The sequence below is a fragment of the Mastigoproctus giganteus genome, chromosome 12 (genome assembly GCF_048544385.1).
Source record: "Mastigoproctus giganteus isolate SK-2022 chromosome 12, ASM4854438v1, whole genome shotgun sequence".
Classification (NCBI taxonomy): domain Eukaryota; kingdom Metazoa; phylum Arthropoda; class Arachnida; order Uropygi; family Thelyphonidae; genus Mastigoproctus; species Mastigoproctus giganteus.
Window position 1 is genome coordinate 25850899 of NC_143586.1, and position 20167 is coordinate 25871065.

Consider the following 20167-nt stretch of genomic DNA (forward strand, 5'->3'; position numbering starts at 1 on the left):
AAGCAAAAAAGTAGAGGGAAAGTTATAATATTAGTGGAAGATGAAAAGAAACACTGTAGAAGAATGAAAGGGACAGTAACTCCTTCAACTCACACTCAAAAACTCATAAATTTCTTGGCGCCTCCGTAGCCTTGTGGGCAGGAGCAGCAGCATCAGCAGCAGTGCGTTGCACACGCTTCTTGATTAGGCCGGGATTCGAGCCCGTGACCACCAAATATGGCCTTAATTGCTAATGCTCCTAAAAAATGAAATAACAACAACATAAATTCCTTGAATAGGCAGCACTTCCCTAGTAGAGAAGACTGTTGTTACCTATTCTCTGAAACTCCATGAATATCAGGCTCCCCCTGGTGACCATTTCAAGGCTATTTTATAATGGTGTAAATACACCATAGTTTACCCTTAAGTTTAACTATATAAGTAATGTTAAGGCATCATTTGATTTTATCTCATATTGTGGCTACCTTCACAATGAGATACCAAGTATTGTACTACTTCAAATAAAGAATACTTATCTAATAGAGGACTACTGTCATTTATTCTAAGTAGGCACCACCACCACCCAGATGGCACTGGCACCGTTTCGGAGCTTGTTGGCTCACTCATCGGTGGGTGGGCAGGTACCCTGGTTATGCAAACATGCCATCACAGTTGTGAAGTTAATTCCACAATATGAGAGATGCCAAATGGCATAGGTAATAATAATATTTAGAAGACTAAATGCACAAGGCATAATATGTTATGATTTGAAATTAATTATATAATATTCGTGTAAATACACCATAGTTTGTCCATTTGGCATCTCTCGTATTTTGGAATTAACTTACAACTGTGATGGTATGTTTGCATTACCAGGGTACCTGCCCACCTACTGATGAGTGAGCCAACAAGCTCCAAAACGGTGCTATCTGGGTGGTGGTGGTACCCACTGAGAATAAATAATTGTAGTCTCCTCTATTAGAGAAGCATTGTTTATTCGAAGTAGTGCAATACCTGGTATCTTGTTGTGAAGGTAGCCACAATATGAGATAAAATCAAACGATTCCTTAACACTACTTATGTAGTTAAACTTATGGGTAAATTATGGTGTATTTACACCAATATTATATAATTAATTTCAACCCTTGTGCATTTAATTTTATAAATATTAATTTTATCAGCACTATCTCGAATAGTACATAATGTACATAATTTAGAGCATGTTGCTTTTTTACCATGCCATGCTCTCACCTCATTCATAGCACTTAAACACTTCCAGTTTCATTTCAAGCGAAATTGATTTCTTTGAGCACTTACCATCACTTCCACTAGAACTACAAGGATACTTACTAGCCATAAAGGTAATAATAAAAAAAAAATAAGTAAAAATAAGCACCAAAGATAAATAATTATGCACTTCCAATAGATGACCAATCAACAATCTTCGGCAAAACAAAATGAGAAAACAGCAGGCTATCACACTGACCTCTCATGACACTTTCCATAAATATGGTTGCCGTGCATTATTTTAAATTTGTGTAATTTAAAACATGCGTAAATTAAGAAGTCACTGTATAATGTTTTGCTTTATCTTGTTTAAATTATCATTTTCATAATATGAAATGAAATGTTAATGTCACTCTGGGATTTTGAAAAAAATAATTTTTTTTTCAAAACCATTAACTTACTACAGATTTCTCATTCAGTGTGTATGATTTGCATTGTGTATCTCATTTTGATTTTTTACACAATTTTGGCCTCTTCATTACTGCCAGGTGCTGTTCTAAATTTCCAACTTTTTGGATTAATTTGTAGCTTCATTTATTTCAAAAATTTGTATAATACTTCCACACTTCACCCTACTCTGTCTATTTGTCCCACATCATATCTGTTTATATCTCACTCTGTGATGTTATTTTGCATTTTTTTCTTTAGGCTTATACATTATGCATAATAGCATACATTTAATACTTTGTAACTACATTTAGTATGATGTCTCTATGCGATGTATGCATTTTTTTTTTTTTTTTTTTTTTTTAGTTTCTACTTATTTCTAGTTTTGACAAAATTTTTATCACTAGGTGCTGTTGTCATATAACTTTATATTTGTATCTCATTGGCACGAGTTATTCAGTTTTGGTTTTGTTTTGTCCTGCAAACAGTTATGTTGCCACCTTTTCCTCATGTGCATGAAAAAATAATAGTGTAAGTTATTTTTTTCAAAGGCTACTTGCTTTTTACCATGTTTTCAAATCTCTTTACCTTTACTTGGTAAATTTCTGTTGTCGATTCCAGTTTTTTATTTCTCATCTTCATAGTGTCAACTGTAAAGTTTACAAAGCCATTTAAAAAAAAAAAAAAACTTTTAATCCTTGTAAAAAAATTTTTTAATTTTTAATTTGTTTACAAAATTTTATTTTCATTTTCATTTATTTCAGTAAAAAATTTATATTTCAGTAACAATAACTTTTATTCTGATTTTTATTTATGTTTATGCTTTTTACCCTTTGGCTTTGGTTTACATCAGAAATGAAGACGTGTTGCAATTTTTTTTTTTGCAATCGTGGTTGTTGACACCTGACAAGAGGCCAGTTTTTAAATTAGCATTAGCATTAGCAAAGGCACATGATGCAAGAAAGCACGCTTATATAGCATCAGCCAAAAACAAAAAAAAAAACCCCTTAATTCACCCATCCACTCACTTTAAATGTTTGTCAAGTTCTGCCTTGAATCTATTTAAGCTATCAACTTCTACGACAGAAGAAAATTTGTTCCAGCAATCAACCACCCGATGGCTGAAGGCAAACTTCCGCACATCTATCCGACAACCGTCTTTCCTCAATTTGAACTTTTGCCCTCTCAGGCGATTATTCTGAGCAAGCGGAAGAATCCTATCCGAATTGAGCATGCTCAAACCATTCAAGGCTTTATACACCTCAATCAGATCACCTCGCAGGTGCCTCGTCTCTAGATACTATAATTTGCAAAACTTAAGCCTTTCTTCGTAAGAGCAACCCTTTGTTTCATTCGCTAATCTTGTTGCCCTTCTCTGTACTCGTTCCAACAGCTCTACATCCTTCTTAAAATGAGGCCTCCAGACCTGTGTACAGTACTTAAGGTGTGGCCTGACCATTGCCTTATACAAAGGGATAATCACCTCCTTATCTCTGCTAGAAAAATTCCTGTATATCATTGACAAGACACCATGAGCTACTCTTGCAGACCATCTGCACTGCTCAGAAAACTTCATATTTCCCTGCACAATTAACCCCAGGTCCTTTTCATTCTCTACCACTGTCAGTGTGGTACCACAGAGTTGATACATTACTCTGGGATTACTGCTTCCCAGTTGTGTGGCAACATCCTTACTTTGTCAATTTTGTAATTATTTTGTGAAGTTTGTAATTATTTTATCAACTTTATGTAATTATTTCATCAACTTTGTAAATATTTTATCAGTTTTGTAATTATTTATCTCTTATTATCCATATATATATATTTTTCCTTCTATCAATCTCTATGTCCCTCATATATATATATATATTTTTTTTTTTCACTTTATGTATATAATACTATTTAGTATTATATATATATATTGGCTGTTGCCACCTGACAAGAGGCCAGTTTTGTAAATTGTGTGGCAACATCCTTATTTTGTAATTATTTTATCAATTTATCTCTTATTGTACATATATTTTTTTGTTTCCTTCTATCAATCTCTATCTCCCTCATTTTTTTTTTTTTTTTTCACTTTATGTATACAGGGTGATTCACTACCAGTGCGACAAACTTGCAGGAGGTGTAGGGGGCACAAAGACGAATCGGAATCACATAGCATTGCAGGGTCCGAAATGCCTTCATCATGCGGTAGAGGACGTTGAACGGGAGGTCACGTGAACAGCGATCCCACTGGAAGTCAGCATTTGCGAACCATTTCTGTTGAAGAAACGAAGTAGCAAAAGTCCTCAGTGGATAATCAGCGAAGTAGCAAAAGTCCTCAGTGGATAATCAGCAGGCTCCAAGGATTGGACACGTTGCAGATGGTATGAACTCATTTGGTTTGTTGACAGTATCCGCCATACAGTGGATTGGGAAATACACAATCGTTGGCCTATCGCTCGAGTACTCGTACTCGGATTGCCTTCTGCAAGACGTAGGACATTCTCCTCATTGTCTGGCACCCTTGTCGTTCGCTCTCAATTCATGGTACCTCTCGTGAAACAACCAGTCTCACGTAACCTTCTGTGCACACGTGCGAAAATCGTATGATGAGGAGCACGCCTGGGCGGGAAACGCCTAAACGTTCCTGGTACAAGTGCAGAGCGGCACGCCCGTTACAGTCCACAGCTCCATACACGAGGTGCATGTCGGCCAGTTCAACATTTGAATACTCGTCTACATCTACTGCCTCGGGAACCGGTTCGCAAATGCTGACTTCCATCGGGATTGCTGTTCACGCGACCTCCCGTTCAACGTCCTCTACTGCATGATGAAGGCATTTCGGACCCTGCAATGCTATGTGATTCCAATTCGTCTTTGTGCCCTCTACACCTCCTGCAAGTTTGTCGCACTGGTAGTGAATCACCCTGTATAATACTATTTAGTATTATATATATATATTGTATACAATTCCCTGTATCCCATATTCAAAAAAAATATTGTGTGTGGGTTTCCAACAATTGCCAGGTTCAGGCTTCACTTGACTTATCAATATTAAGAGTAATTAAAAATAAAGACATGAAAAAAGAAATAAAAAATGTAAATATAACAATTTTAATCTTCTTCAGTCGAAAATTAATATCCTAAGAAAAAGCATTATAAGTTTCAATTTTCTAGAATCAGCTTTTTGCAACAAACAAAAATCTTTTAATTGTTCTTGACAGCTATGATCAATTAGTCTATTGTCAAAAATTCTAAGACTTCACTTTTCTCTTTTATGCTTCATTTATTGAGAAAGAAATAATTGACCTTCCTTTCTGTAGAATATTTTTCATGATACTGACCTTGCATGAATTTTATGGTTGTGTTACCTTTATTTAAGATTTCCTTTTCCTTTTTTTAATAACTTATGAATATGGCACTTTAATTTCATAACTAGTTTTTGTTACTTGGAACTTCTCATAATGTTTGATAGGCTTATATGGGTTCTAACTGCCAAGTCTAATGATGAATTTAATTATTTATCCACACCTTATAGACACATTTTAATCACACAAACTAATTTCATGTAAGTTTAGCTTCGTTCACAAACTGAACAACAGATATAGCCATGGGCAACTATGCATTTCTATAAGAAAAAATACCACAAAACTTCTATTTCTGTTTTTGCTTGGGTCATTCCAACTTTGTGGCAAATTAAAATAATATATCCAGCAACCTTCTGCAAAAAAAAAAATTCCCTTCCTTCCTACAGAAAATACTGTGCCCAGTAACTGCTTCTCTTCTCTTCTCATTCTACAAGCTCCAAGTTTTCTGTCTCCAATGCTCCTTTTTCATCCTGTTTCTTGTGCCTTTCTAACAAAAGCACTGTTGAACAGTCTTTACATTGCTATGTATTTTGTGTACGTTATGTAAACAATCATATGCGCTCCTACACTTCTGAGTAATGGCAGTCATTTTGTTTTCAAATAAATAACAAAGAATAAGATACAGAGCTCTGTCAGAAGCTTATTTTTGAAAGTTTAATGAAATTGAACTAAACACAGTTTTACTCAATTTGTGATACATATAAAGTTTTGGATTTAAAAAATATACTGATGAAAAAATTCTTTAAAAAAAGGTAAGCCTTTCTTTAAATGAAATTAAATGTACATAGCCCCTTATAGCATTCTCAGAACTACAATATGTGATACGCTATGATATGAGCATTGAAAAACATGGGCAATATACAGATATAATATTTTTTGAATGCATTTACAAATTATAGTTAAGCTAAATCTCAATTAATTTGTAATTCTAATTATGAATCAGCAAAGGCAAATCTTTAAAATTATATAGAGGGAACTCTGTAATATATTGATATACCTCAATAAACAGACATTTTCTTTCATTAAAGTAGTGAAAGAAAAAGTCTCTTTATTGGGGTATGGTTGACTGTAAGGATAGAAGAAGATGAATACTAAAGTAGGTTATAGAATCACATATTGATTTTATTATGTATACTCAAAATATGACAAGATGTCTCATCCTCTGAAAGAAATCAATATAAGCATAGAGAAGCAATAAACTCGTAGCAACCAGTTAGGACTTTAATTTCTTAATGCAGACTGCTTCCTTATTAACTCTAAAGAGAGTAACAAGTATTTCTGTAACAAAAGTTCTTATATTGTGCATTGACTTTAACAACTTTTACTGTTTTAAGTGGTTGATTTGTTGGGGCTTCTGTTTTCAACACAGGTATAAAACACTTGGTTTTAATATTACACTCAGCAGGGTGTATTTAAAGAAATTCACACTACACATCTTGTTTCTTTGACAGTTCTGTTCAGTAATTTAGAAAGAAGTTATTACAGGAATACAAATAATCACTTGCAGTTAATGATGATTAAAAGATTTTTATTTTTTTTAAGAGGTATTCATAAATAAACTATTCTAGTGGTGGTTACCATTTAAAACTAATGTTATGATTAGTTTACAGATGGATCCTCTCAAAGAAAACATAATACTTTGTGCAAAGCTAGAAATAAATTAACTTGCTGTGATGATAGGAAAATCAGTCTTTCAACCAGTTCTTTGTGAAGACAAACATTACCATTTTAATACCAGTTTAATAACAAGCTTTCTTTAATTTCCTCCACTAGTCCTGTTTTAACTAAGACCAGTTCCTTTAAATTACAGCTTCAATGCAGCTTTAACTGAAACATGTTTTCAGTTAAAGCTGAAACATGTTGAGAAAATCTTGAAGCCTTACACTTTAACCCAACAAATCTTCATTATCAAAATAAATAGTTCACTTCAACAAGTTGGAATGAACATTTCCAGCCTTATGCAACATTAGCAGTTTATTTAATGTATGAAATTCCTCTGTTGCTGTAATGCACAAAAACTGACAAAACAGCTTGAATCAGTCCAACAGCATTGTAACTCCAAAAATTTATCGCAATCTAATAATAAAAATGAAGACATGACATTAGCCAAAATATATATATATATAATAATAAATAATCCATACCCTGATATTTTCCCTTGTAAAAATATTAATCCTTCCTGTGGTTTCATATATTCTCCATTTTTTTATTTTTCAACTCTGTATTCTCGCGATAATAGTGCATTTAACATTCAAGTGGTGAAACATAATACTGATGATTGCATGCAGTGTGCTAGCAAAAACATGGGAAAAATTTGTTATTATAAGCCTCTTTTGTAAATGAAAACACGTTTCAGTTAAATTGACTATATTGTTATAGGCAACAAAATTCATAAAGGTAAGATAAAATACAGGTAACTTTGAGGCTTGTCACATTCAGACATTCTTCAAGGTATGACAGGCTAGAAGTTGCTATTTGGAAGTCTAAAACACTGATAGAACTGGCGCCTCCGTAGCCAGGTGGGAAGGAGCAGCAGTGCGTAGCACACGTTTCTTGATTAGACCGGGGTTCGAGCCCGTCACCACCAAATACGGAGGATGCGGAAAGGTCAGGGAATGACCACCGCATATCCCGGAGCAATATGGCCTTAGTTGCTAATGCTCCTAAAAACCAAATAACAACAACAACTGATAGAACTAATATTTAGGTGCCATTTGAAAGTCCAGCCTTATGCAACATTAGCAGTTTATTTAATGTACGAAATTTCCTTTGTTGCTCTAATGCACAAAAACTATAACTGACAAAACAGCTTGAATCAGTCCAACAGCAGTGTAACTTTCTTTTATTACTTTTCATGCTTTTATGTCGAAGCAAAAATGTATTGCAATCTAGTAACAAAAATGAAGACATGACATTAGCCAAAAAAATAAAAATAAAAATAATATATAACACATACACTGATATTTTCCCTTGTCAAAATATTAATCCTTCCTGTGGTTTCATTATATTACATATATTCTCAATTTTTTTATTTTTCGACTCTGTATTCTCGCGATAATAGTGCATTTAACATTCAAGTGGTGAAACATAATACTGATGATTGCATGCAGTGTGCTAGCAAAAACATGGGAAAAATTTGTTATTATAAGCCTCTTTTGTAAATGAAAACATGTTTCAGTTAAATTGACTATATTGTTATAGGCAACAAAATTCATAAAGGTAGTAAGATGAAATACAGGTAGCTTTGGTCCTTGAGGCTTGTCACATTCAGAAATTCTTCCAGGTATGCCAGGATAGAAGTTGCTATTTGGTGGTCTAAAACCAATAGAACTAATATTTAGGTGCCATTTTTGCAGAAGACATATTAATTCTGAAAAAAAAAAAAAAAAAAAAAAAAAAAAATCTGTTTGCACCTTCACAGTGGTGGGACTGTAAGTAACCGTTACTGTGGGTTACTTACAGTCCCATCAGTGTGAAGCAGCATACATTATTGCCATCTGTGGGCACATGCAAACATTATTATTTGAAAGTAATACAACAGATCAGTGTCATATATACTTCCCTAAATTGTAATAAGATACATTGTCCTATTAATATCTGGACACTTGCATATATATATATATATATATATATATACAAATAGTCCTTACAGAAAAACGAATGTGTGCTGAACCCTTTAGCTTTTATATCCTCTAGTCTCTGTGGAGTAATGTCCTCCATTATTTTCTATAATTGGCTTGCAAAGCAGCAACCAGTTCAGCTCTCTCTCTCTCTCTCTCTCACTCATCACATGATCAACAACCTAATCCATCCCAGAGGTTCTCTGTATGATTGAAGTCAGGGCTGTTTGACCAGTCCAACTTTTCAATACTCATATCCTCAGACCAGTCTATCACAACACACACCTTCCCCAACATGCTGCTACAACATAGGACTCTAGATAGACCTCAGCATTCATTGCTGAAAACAGCAAATGGTCCTAGGTCAAAACTTGAAAAACAGCCCCATTACATTGCCTCCACCAAACTTCATTGCTGGAAGCAATAACATCCAACAGGTGGCTTTCTCTGGGCATAGCCAGGTGACATCAGACTGGTAAACCATGTACTATGACTCATAATTCCAAAGCACAAAAAAAGTCCAAAAATGAGTAATGCAAGCCAAGATATCACCAGTGGATTGACTCTGATGGAATCTATTTGTAATTGTTGATCAGTTGGAAGGCTTCAAGATAGCTTATGAGTTGGTGGTTTTCTTGATTGCTTTGCAATAACTGAACATAAGTTTAAAAGGCATATAGTTTGAGGTTATTTATTATAAACCACATTGTGAACAATGCAAGGATGATTATATTGCCATCAGACTACTTTTTGGCAGTTTATCCATAAAGATTCTCCAAAATAAAAGTTTTTCTATTTTTTTTATTGATAGAAACATGTCTTTTTTGCTCAGCTATTGTCTCACTACAGCTTCCACATTTTCATGATTTTGAAATCTGTGATTTCCAACTTCAGTGCCAGAAAAAGAGGCTAATTGCTGGGTGCAGCTCAGGACTATATGCAGAATTGCTGGTCAAGACGTCAAAGGCAGATATTGTTGGGATATCAGAGATATGGTGTCTCACACAGATTTAAGCAGCTTTTTAAAATTTTTTTTTTTATGTTAGTTATTGGCGCATCGGCTTCTGTGGCCATAATGCACCTCCCAAGGTTTTTGCAGTACTTTGATCCAAGCCCAAGGCGGGATTCGAACCCGCAACCTTTGGGTTGCCAGGCAGATGCTTTACCTGCCTGGCTAGCCCAGTCGGCATATATAAGCAGGCCAGAATTGGAATTTGGGGAATACAATGTGTAAAGAAAGGATAGACAGGACAGGACAGGAAGGGAGGAGGGGTTATGTTGTTAGTCACATAAAATCTAAGGAAGTGCATCCAATTGATGTTGGTGGACAATGCAATGTTCAGTCTGTTTGGTGTGACATAAGTACTGAGAAAGGAAAACTGAGAGTAGGTGTATGTTATAGGCCTAATGAATCTGATGAGTATAATGAGCAATTGTGCAGAGAAATAGAGTGGGCCAGTAAATCAGAATGTCTTATAATGGGGGATTTTAACTTTACAAATATCAAATGGAACTTATGGGTTGGTCATTCGCACACTAGCAAGACTTTTGTGGATTTATTGGATGATTGTTTTCTACAGCAACATGTTCGAGAGGCAACCAGAGGGAGTAATACTCTTGATCTGATTATCAGCAGTCAATTCATGCATTAAGAATTTGCAGATAAAGGAACCACTGGGTGACAGTGATCACAATGTAGTGATGTGGGATTTACTTAAAGATGTAACTACCATCAAGGGTAAAGGGAAGGGCTTTTGCTTTCGTAAAGGTGACTACAGGGATCTCAGACAGTTTTTAAATTATATACAGTGGGATCAACCGATGATCCCACTGTATCCTTCACGGAAGCCTTCAGGGACTTAATTTTGGAGGCCACAAGGCTATTCATTCCAACTAAGAAATACTCTTCAAGGTTTAGGCCTAAATGGATGTCAGATGAATTAATGAGGCTCGTGGCAGAGAAGAAAAATGTATGGGATGCATATAAATTATCAGGCGACACAGAAGCCTACGGCAGATATAAACTAGTATGAAACCAAGTCACAAAGGAGCCTAGGCAGGCAAAGGCAGATTACGAGAAATCTTTGGAAAATAATGCAAAGAAAAACAGCAACGAGTTCTTTAATTATGTGAGCTCTAGAAGGAAAAAAATGAATCAGATCGGACCAAAACATAGATGGGTTGACTATGCTCAACCCATCTATGTTGTATTAAGGTTGATGATTATGCTCAAGAAGCTGATAAACTGAATGAGTATTTTGCATCTACATTCACACATGAGGAGTTATTCGAGGAGAGGAATGCCAGAAGTTTATCAAACTGTAACAGGGAGCTAAGTGATTTTGTAATAACTGAGAGCAAAGTGGAGGGGATATTGTTGAAGTTAAACACAAGGAAGGCAGCTAGGGTGGACAGGATCTATCCAGTTATATTAAAGAAGGCAGCAGAGGAAGTATGCAAACCCTTAGCCATAATTAAGAGAGCTTCTTTGGACTCAGGGGAGGTCCCCATGGACTAGAGGTGTGCAAAGGTATCACCAATTCACAAAGGGGTTCAAAAGGTGACACAAGTAATTATAGACCTGTTAGATTGACTTGTGTTCTGGGGAAAATAATGGAGTCACTGGGTAAAGAAGCATTGCAGGATCATCTCTACAAGGCTGCAGTAATACTTAAGACACAGCATAGGTTTGTTAAAGGGCGGTCTTGTTTGAACAATTTGATTGGATATTATGATATGGTCACAAAGGAACTGGATGCAAAAAACAATTTTGATATCATATACTTAGATTTCAGGAAAACTTTTGATACTGTTGCACATGGAAGACTGCTGAACAAATTGGAGTGGTATGGCATCAAGGTAAATTGCTACAATGGATAAAGGGATGGTTGTGTGGGATACGACAGAGAATGGTAATCAATGGACACTGTTGTTTGTTCACGAATGACATTAGTGGAGTTCCCCAGGGTTCTGGGGAACTGGTGCTGGGCCTATTGTTGTTTTGTGTATTCATCAATGATATTGATGATATTGATATATCGAGCTTAATGTCCAAGTTTGCATATGATACAAAAGGTTGGCAGGGTTGTTAATGACAGTAAAGACAGTATGCTACTTCAACTGGATCTAGATAAGTTGGACAAATGGGCTGAGAAGTGGCAACTTAAGTTTAATATTGACAAATGCAAAGTACTGCATATGGGTAGTAATAACCCAAGAGAAACATACCAACTGTGTGGTACTACACTCAGGGAAGTGGAAAGTGAAAAAGACCTGGGGTAATTGTGCAGTTAGATATGAAGTTCGCTGAGTTGTGCAGACTGGCTGCCAGGGCAGGTCATGGAGTCTTGTCAATGATATATAAGAATTTTGCAATCAGGGACGGGAGGTGATTATCCCGTTGTACAAGGCCACACCTTGAGTACTGTGTACAGGTCTGGAGGCCTCATTTTAGGAAGGATGTAGAGTTGCTAGAATGAGACAAAGAAGGGCAACAAGATTGGTGGGGGAAAAAAGGGGTGCGGTTAACAAGAAAGGCTTAAATTCTGCAAATTGCAGCACATGGAGAGTAGGCACATGCGAGGTGATCTGATTGAGTATAAGGCTTTGAATGGGTTGAGCAAGCTGAATGCTGATGGGATTCTTCTTTTGCTCAGATTAAGAACCTGAGAGGGCATTGATTCAAATTGAGGAAAGACAGTTGTAGAATAGATGTGCAGAAATTTGCCTTTTGCCAGCGGGTACTTGATTGGTGGAACAGACTTCCATCTTTTGTTGTGGAAGTTGATAACCTAAATAAATTTAAGGCTGAGCTGGACGGGCATTTGAAGGAGGGGATGAAGTGGGGTTTTTTTTTTGGATGATGCTGCATAAGTTTGCTTTCTTGTATCGTATGCTACCAATGGTAATGCTAATGTTCCATTATCTCCTACTCAGAACACTGAGTAGTTGTTGGATTGCCACTGCCAAGTGCTGCTGTGCATTGTTATGTGGAATTAATAGTGTGTATTGTAATTGTTGTGTATATAAATATGTCAGAGTGTGTGTGTGTGTTTGTGGTTGTATAAGCATGTTAGTGTTGCACGGTAAATCACTGCTTTGTTGTGTCTGTTTGCAAAGTCTGCAAGTAAAATGCCTTTTTCATCCCAAAATACTGTAGCTAGGGCTGGCCCCAAAAGTTGTGGGCCCCTGTTCAAGAATTACTTGCTTGTTCAGAAATTACTTGCGGGCCCTGGGGTCCTGTGCAAAACTTATATGGGGTGTTTTTGTAATAGTGATATTTTAATTTTTTTTTTTTTAAATTTTACAGTAACTAAGAAATAATTAAATTTAATAATAATTAATTTACTTTATAAGCTATTAAGGTGAAAAGAAAATATTTTCATATTATATAAATTATTAAGTCTGTGTTTCTGTTATTATTTAAAATATTTATATCATGTAAATTATTTACATAAAAATTTTTTTTGTTTTTTTTTAAATATTGATTTCTTAAAAATTATCAGGATACCTATGTAGCATAAGAACAGTCAATTGTGGTAAGGAATAAAAAAAGTATTTTAAAATATTACACATTTTAGTATTTATAATATCACTTTAGTAAATGATATGATACAATGATAATGACTCGTCAAGTCTTCGTAACGATTTTAATATTTTATTGTGTACAGGGCCACTGTGACCCTATGTGCTGCCAGTAAGCAAAATCAAATTTGCCGCCCCGAAATATTTGGATTAAAAAATAAAATAAGGTGTAAATAATTATTATTAATTTATTTAAAATAAAAAGATTTACAACATATCTCACATATAATATAATGAAACAACAAACAAAAATAACAAAATCATTCTGAAATTCTGGAAATAAACTTTAAATTCTAAATCACAGTAAAAGAGAGTGCTCTTTTTCCACGGAAAAAAGAAATTAAAATGGGAAAAAAATTTTCCATTTTAACTTCATCATATTTTAACTGTACAGATTAGGGGGCAAGTTTCGTGATATTTATAGGAAATGCTAATCAGTTTCACATTGTTATACAGGGGATCCTCGTTATCTGAGGATAATTGGTTCAAGAAAATTCCACTTAAAACGGGGACCAAATTTTAATAATGTTTATTAATGGAGGCACTGGTTAAAGAAGCATTGCAGGATCATCTAGACAAGACTTCAGTTATAGCTCGGACACAGCATGGGTTTGTTAAGGGGAAGTCTTGTCTGACTAATTTGATTGGATACTATGATGTAGTCACAAAGGAACTGGATCCAAAGAATAACTTTGATATCATATATTTGGATCTTAGAAAAGCCTTTGATACTGTTGCACACAGAAGACTGCTGCACAACCTGGAGCAGTGTGGCATGGGAGGCAAATTGCTACTATGGATAAAGGGATAATTGAGTGGTAATCAATGGACAATGCTCTTCGTGGACTAATGTTATTAGTGGAGTCCCTCAGGGTTCAGTGTTGGATCCATTGTTGTTTTCTGTATTTATAAATGATATTGATGATGGTATATCAGGTTTAATGTCCAAGTTTGCAGACGATACAAAGGTTGGCAGGGTTGTTAATGACACTAATGACAGTACACTGCTGCAACATGATCTAGAAAAGTTGAGCAGATGGGCTGAGATGTGGCAAATGAAGTTTATCATTGACAAATGTAAAGTACTACATATGGGAAGCAGTAATCCCAGAGTAATACATCAACTCTGTGGTACCACACTGACAGTGGTAGAGAATGAAAAGGACCTGGGGGTAATTGTGCAAGCAGATATGAAGTTTTCTGAGCAGTGCAGATGGTCTGCAAGAGTAGCTCATGGTGCCTTGTCAATGATATACAAGAATTTTTCTAGCAGGGATGAGATGATTATCCCCTTGGCAATGGTCAGACCACACCTTGAGTAATGTATGCAGGTCTGGAGGCCTCATTTTAAGAAGGATGTAGAGCTGTCGGAACGAGTACAGAGAAGGGCAACAAGATTGTGAATGGAACAAAGGGTTGTGCTTACGAAGAATGGTTTAAGTTTTACAAATTACAGCGTCTGGAGACTAGGCACCTGCGAGGTGATCTGATTGAGGTGTATAAAGCCTTCAATGGTTTGAGCATGCTCAATGCTGATGGGATTCTTCCTCTTGCTCAGAATAATCACCTGAGAGGCCATAAATTCATACTGAGGAAAGACGGTTGTAGGATAGATGTGCGGAAGTTTGCCTTTAGCCAGCAGGTGGTTGATTGCTGGAACAAACTTCCATCTGTTGTTGTAGAAGTTGATAACTTAAATCTATTTAAACTATCATCTATCGTTGTAGAAGTTGATAGTTTAAATAGATTCAAGGCAGAACTTGACAAACATTTGGAGCGAGTGGATGGGTGAAATAAAGGTTTTTTTTTTTTTTTTTTTTTTATGGCTGATGCTATATAAGCTTGCGTTCTTGTATCATGTGCCTTTGCTAATGCTAATTATTTAAATAAAACTAAATGCAATTAGGCATAATATTTTAAGAGTTTAAGATTCTATATCTATATAATATAGGTGTAGATACACCATAGACAAATCTTAAAGAAAAACTATGGTAGTAGTGTGAAAGGCATCATTTTATCTGTACCTCATATTGTGTTCATCCTTCACAACGAGTTGCCCCTGTATTGCACTACCTTGAATAAGTAATGCTTTACTTGCAATACCATTGTATCTGCCCACCCACCGATGAAAAGCCAACTAGCTTTGAAACTGTGCTGTCTGCCGCTCATCGAGAATAAGTAACAATAGTCTTCTCTATTAGTGAAGCATTACTTATTCAAGGTAGTGCAATACATGGGCAACTTGTTGTGAAGGATAAGCAGAATATGAGATACAGATGAAATGAAAACTTTTACACTACTACCATAGTTTTTCTTTGAGTTGTCTATGGTGTATCTACACCAATAGAGTACACCAATAGAGTAAATTGGAGTCTGCTGACGAGGCTACTAGAGACGGTCGTGTTCCAAGCCGCTAAGTGGATTTTTCTTATTTATTGATTTGAAATTATTGTTTTTCTAAAACTTTTGATTTAAATTTAGTAGTATAACATTATTTTGTGATTTTCTGATTAACTTGGTGTATTTATTCTTTACTCGGCCTTGTAATTGCATAAAAGTATCGGTAAAGGTTTCCACGTGTTTCAACTCCGCTAGCGTTCGTAATTTTCCCGCCATTGTGATACGATAGTTGTATGCCGCACTAGATAGCGTTAGTTGAACTTCGTTAGCAGTTAAATTGTACGTTTAAATAAATACATATAACGACTTAGATTACAAACGTAATATAATTAATTATATTTAACATAATTAATAACATAACATAATTAATTATAATTAATTAATAAATTAATAGAATCATGACTCAGACCAGAGCAGCAAAGCAAAAGGCTCAAGCTAATGGAAGCGCTGTGGCTCAGAGCAGAACTGAGGGGGGCAGTTGTCCTCTGACTCACAGCCTTATAAAATGCACTGTTTGCTTGATGTTTGCAGAGCAATCGGGTACGGGACATGATACTGCCAAGGGGGATGTCTTTGTGTGTGCGCGATGCAAGGAGTGTATCGATATCAGGCAACAACTCGGCGTTCTTGTGGGCCTATATGAGAGCTTGAAGGACAGGGTGGATGCCCTCGAAGAAACTAAATTGAGGGGCCCATCAAGCTCTCAGCTGCCCACATCAACGCCAGAGCTTGCACTTGGGCATCGCGTGACACAGAGACAACCCCCAAGGCAGAATGCGCTGGTCACGAAGGAACTAGTAGTTGTTGGTGACTCTATTGTCAGGGAAATGGGGAACATGCTTTGTAAAAAAGATAGGTGGAACAGGACCAGGGTATGTCTGCCAGGGGCAAAGGTTGATGACGTTGTAGAGCGAATATCATCTTTTAAGGGCACAAAAGGTGATATAGTTGTACACGTTGGCACTAATAATATTAAGAGTAGGAGACCGGCAGAATTACTTAACAAGTACAGGTCACTGTTGAACAAAAGCCGAGAATTAGGGTTGAATTTGAAAGTGTCTGCAATTCTGCCCAGACACGATAGGAGGGAGTATATGATGAGAGCCTTGTCGATCAATTCGGCCCTGGAAAGATTGTGCAAGGCTCAAGGGGTAGAATTTTTTTCAGCCTGGACTGTACTTGTTAACAGGAGAGATATAAATGAATATTTTGCATCGACATTCACACATTAGGAGTTATTCAGCAAGGGGAATGCCAGAGGTGTATTCAACTCTAGCAGTAAGCTACAGAATCTTGAAATAACTGGGAGTAAAGTGGAGGAGAAACTGTTGAAGATAAACACAAGAAAGGCACCCGGGGTGGATGGGATCTATCCAGTTATATTAAAGGAAAGATTGTGCAAGGCTCAAGGGGTAGAATTTTTTTCAGCCTGGACTGTACTTGTTAACAGGAGAGATTGCTTCTACAGGGATGGGATACACTTAAATAGAAAGGGTGCAAGAATATTTGCTGATGCTATCGAGGCAGTGTTAGGTGGGTCGGAAAACTGCTAGCTTGGGGGGAGACAAAGACCAATAGATTGACAGTAGCCACTGGCAGAGGTGAAAGAGATTCTTGCACTGCTTCTATTAGAATGAGCAGAAGCCTGAAAAACAAGATGCATGGTATTTCAGAGACTGCTGGGAGCCATTGCGGTACAAATAAACACATGGGTTGTGTTAGGGTAGCTAAGAATAGAAACAGGTGCAGGTATACTTGCGTGTACACCAATGCTAGGAGTTTAGTAAATAAATTTGATGAATTTGAGGTATTGCTCAAAACATCAAAGGCAGATATTGTTGGGATATCAGAGACGTGGTGTCACACAGATATAAGGGATGCAGAACTGCAATTTGGGGAGTACAACGTCTACAGAAAGGATAGACAGGATAGGAAGGGGGGAGGGGTTATGCTATTAGTTAAGAAACACATAAAAACCAAGGAAGTGAAGCCAGTCGACATCGCTGGACAGTGCAGTGTTGAGTCAGTTTGGTGTGACATAAGCATTGGGAGATCAAAATTGAGAGTAGGAGTGTGCTATAGGCCTAATGACTCTGATGAGTATAATAAGGAACTGTACAGGGAAATAGAGTGGGCCAGTAAATCAGAGAGTCTTATAATGGGAGATTTTAATTTCCCAGATATTGACTGGAATTTGGGGGCTGGTTACTCACACACTAGCAGGGCTTTTGTGGATTTATTGGATGATTGTTTTCTACATCAGCATGTTCGGGAGGCAACTAGAGGGAGTAATACTCTTGATTTGATTATCAGCAGTGATTCTTCATGCATTAAGAATCTGCAGATAAATGAACCACTAGGTGGCAGTGATCACAGTGTGCTGAAGTGGGATTTACTGAAAGAGGTAACTACCATTAGGGGTAAAGGGAAGGGTTATTGCTTCCGTAAAGGCGACTACGATGGACTGAGACAGTATTTAAATTCTATACAGTGGGACCAACTGATGATGTTACCAACAGCAAATTCAAAATGGGAAGCATTCAAAGAACTTATCTTGGAAGCTACTAGGCTTTACATACCAACTAAGAAATATTGTTCAAGGTTTAGGCCAAAATGGATGTCAGATGAACTAATGAGGCATATGGCAGAGAAGAAAAATGCATGGGATACTTACAAATTAACACATGACACAGAAGCCTATGATAGATACAAGTTGATATGCAACCAAGTTACAAAGGAGGTTAGGAAGGCGAAGGCAGATTACGAGAAATCCTTGGCAAGGGATGCAAAGAAAAACAGCAAAGAGTTCTTTACTTATGTAAACTCTAGAAGGAAGGGGATGAATCAGATTGGTCCACTTGATATTGATGGGTCAACTGTTGATGATCCTGCTCAGGTAGCTAACAAACTAAATGAATATTTTGCATCGACATTCACACATTAGGAGTTATTCAGCAAGGGGAATGCCAGAGGTGTATTCAACTCTAGCAGTAAGCTACAGAATCTTGAAATAACTGGGAGTAAAGTGGAGGAGAAACTGTTGAAGATAAACACAAGAAAGGCACCCGGGGTGGATGGGATCTATCCAGTTATATTAAAGGAGGCAGCAAAGGAAGTAAGCAAACCCTTAGCCATAATTATAAGAGCTTCCTTGGACTCAGGGGAGGTACCCATAGACTGGAAATGTGCAAATGTGACCCCAATTCACAAAGGAGTTTCAAAGGCTGACACAAGTAACTATAGACCTGTGAGCTTAACTTCTGTTCCAGGAAAATTAATGGAAGCACTGGTTAAAGAAGCACTGCAGGATCATTTAGACAAGACTTCAGTTATAGCTCAGACACAGCATGGTTTTGTTAAGGGGAAGTCTTGCCTGACCAACTTGATTGGATACTATGATGCAGTCACAAAAGAACTGGATGCAGGGAATAACTTTGATATTATATACTTGGATCTTAGAAAGGCTTTTGATACTGTTGCACATGGAAGACTGCTACACAAATTGGAGCAGTGTGACATTGGAGGCAAATTGCTGCTATGGATAAAGGGGTGGTTGAGTGGGAGAAGACAGAGAGTGGTAATCAATGGACACTGCTCATCGTGGACTAATGTTATTAGTGGAGTCCCTCAGGGCTCAGTGTTGGGTCCATTATTGTTTTCTGTATTTATAAATGATATTGATGATGGTATATCAAGCTTAATGTCCAAGTTTGCAGATGATACAAAGGTTGGCAGGGTTGTCAAGGACACTACTGACACTACACTGCTGCAACAGGATCTGGAAAGGTTGAGCAGATGGGCTGAGAGGTGGCAAATGAAGTTTAACATTGACAAATGTAAAGTACTACACATGGGAAACAGCAACCCCAGGGCAACGTATCAACTCTGTGGTACTACACTGACAGTGGCAGAGAATGAAAGGGACTTGGGGGTGATTGTGCAGGCAGATATGAAGTTCTCTGAGCAGTGCAGACGGGCTGCAAGAGTAGCTCATGGAGTATTGTCAATGATATACAGGAATTTTTCCAGCAGGGATAAGGAGGTGATTATTCCATTGTATAAGGCAATGGTCAGGCCACACCTAGAGTACTGTATACAGGTCTGGAGGCCTCATTTCAAGAAGGATGTAGAGCTGCTGGAACGAGTACAGAGAAGGGCAACAAGATTAGTGAATGGAACAAAGGGGTGCTCTTATGAGGAAAGGCTTAAGTTTTGCAAATTACAGTGTCTGGAGACTAGGCACCAGCGAGGTGAATTGAATGGTTTAAGCATGCTCAATGCTGATGGGATTCTTCCTCTAGCTCAGAAAAATCACCTGAGAGGGCATAAATTCAAATTGAGGAAAGACAGATGTAGGATAGACGTGCGGAAATTTGCCTTTAGCCAGCGGGTGGTTGGTTGGTGGAACAGACTGCCATCCCTTGTGGTGGAGGTTGATAGCCTAAATAAGTTTAAGGCTCAGCTGGACAGCTATTTTGAACGAACAGAGGGGTGAAGTGGAAGTGGGTTTTTTTTTTTTTTTTTTTTTTTGGCTGATGCTGCATAAGCTTGCTTTCT

General features: G+C 37.0%; 1 protein-coding gene across 1 annotated transcript in view; it reads left to right on the forward strand.

The window, feature by feature from the left end:
• LOC150076805 (phospholipid-transporting ATPase ABCA3-like) overlaps positions 1–20167 on the forward strand; it is a 432361-nt gene that overhangs the window by 237362 nt on the left and 174832 nt on the right. The window lies entirely within an intron of this gene.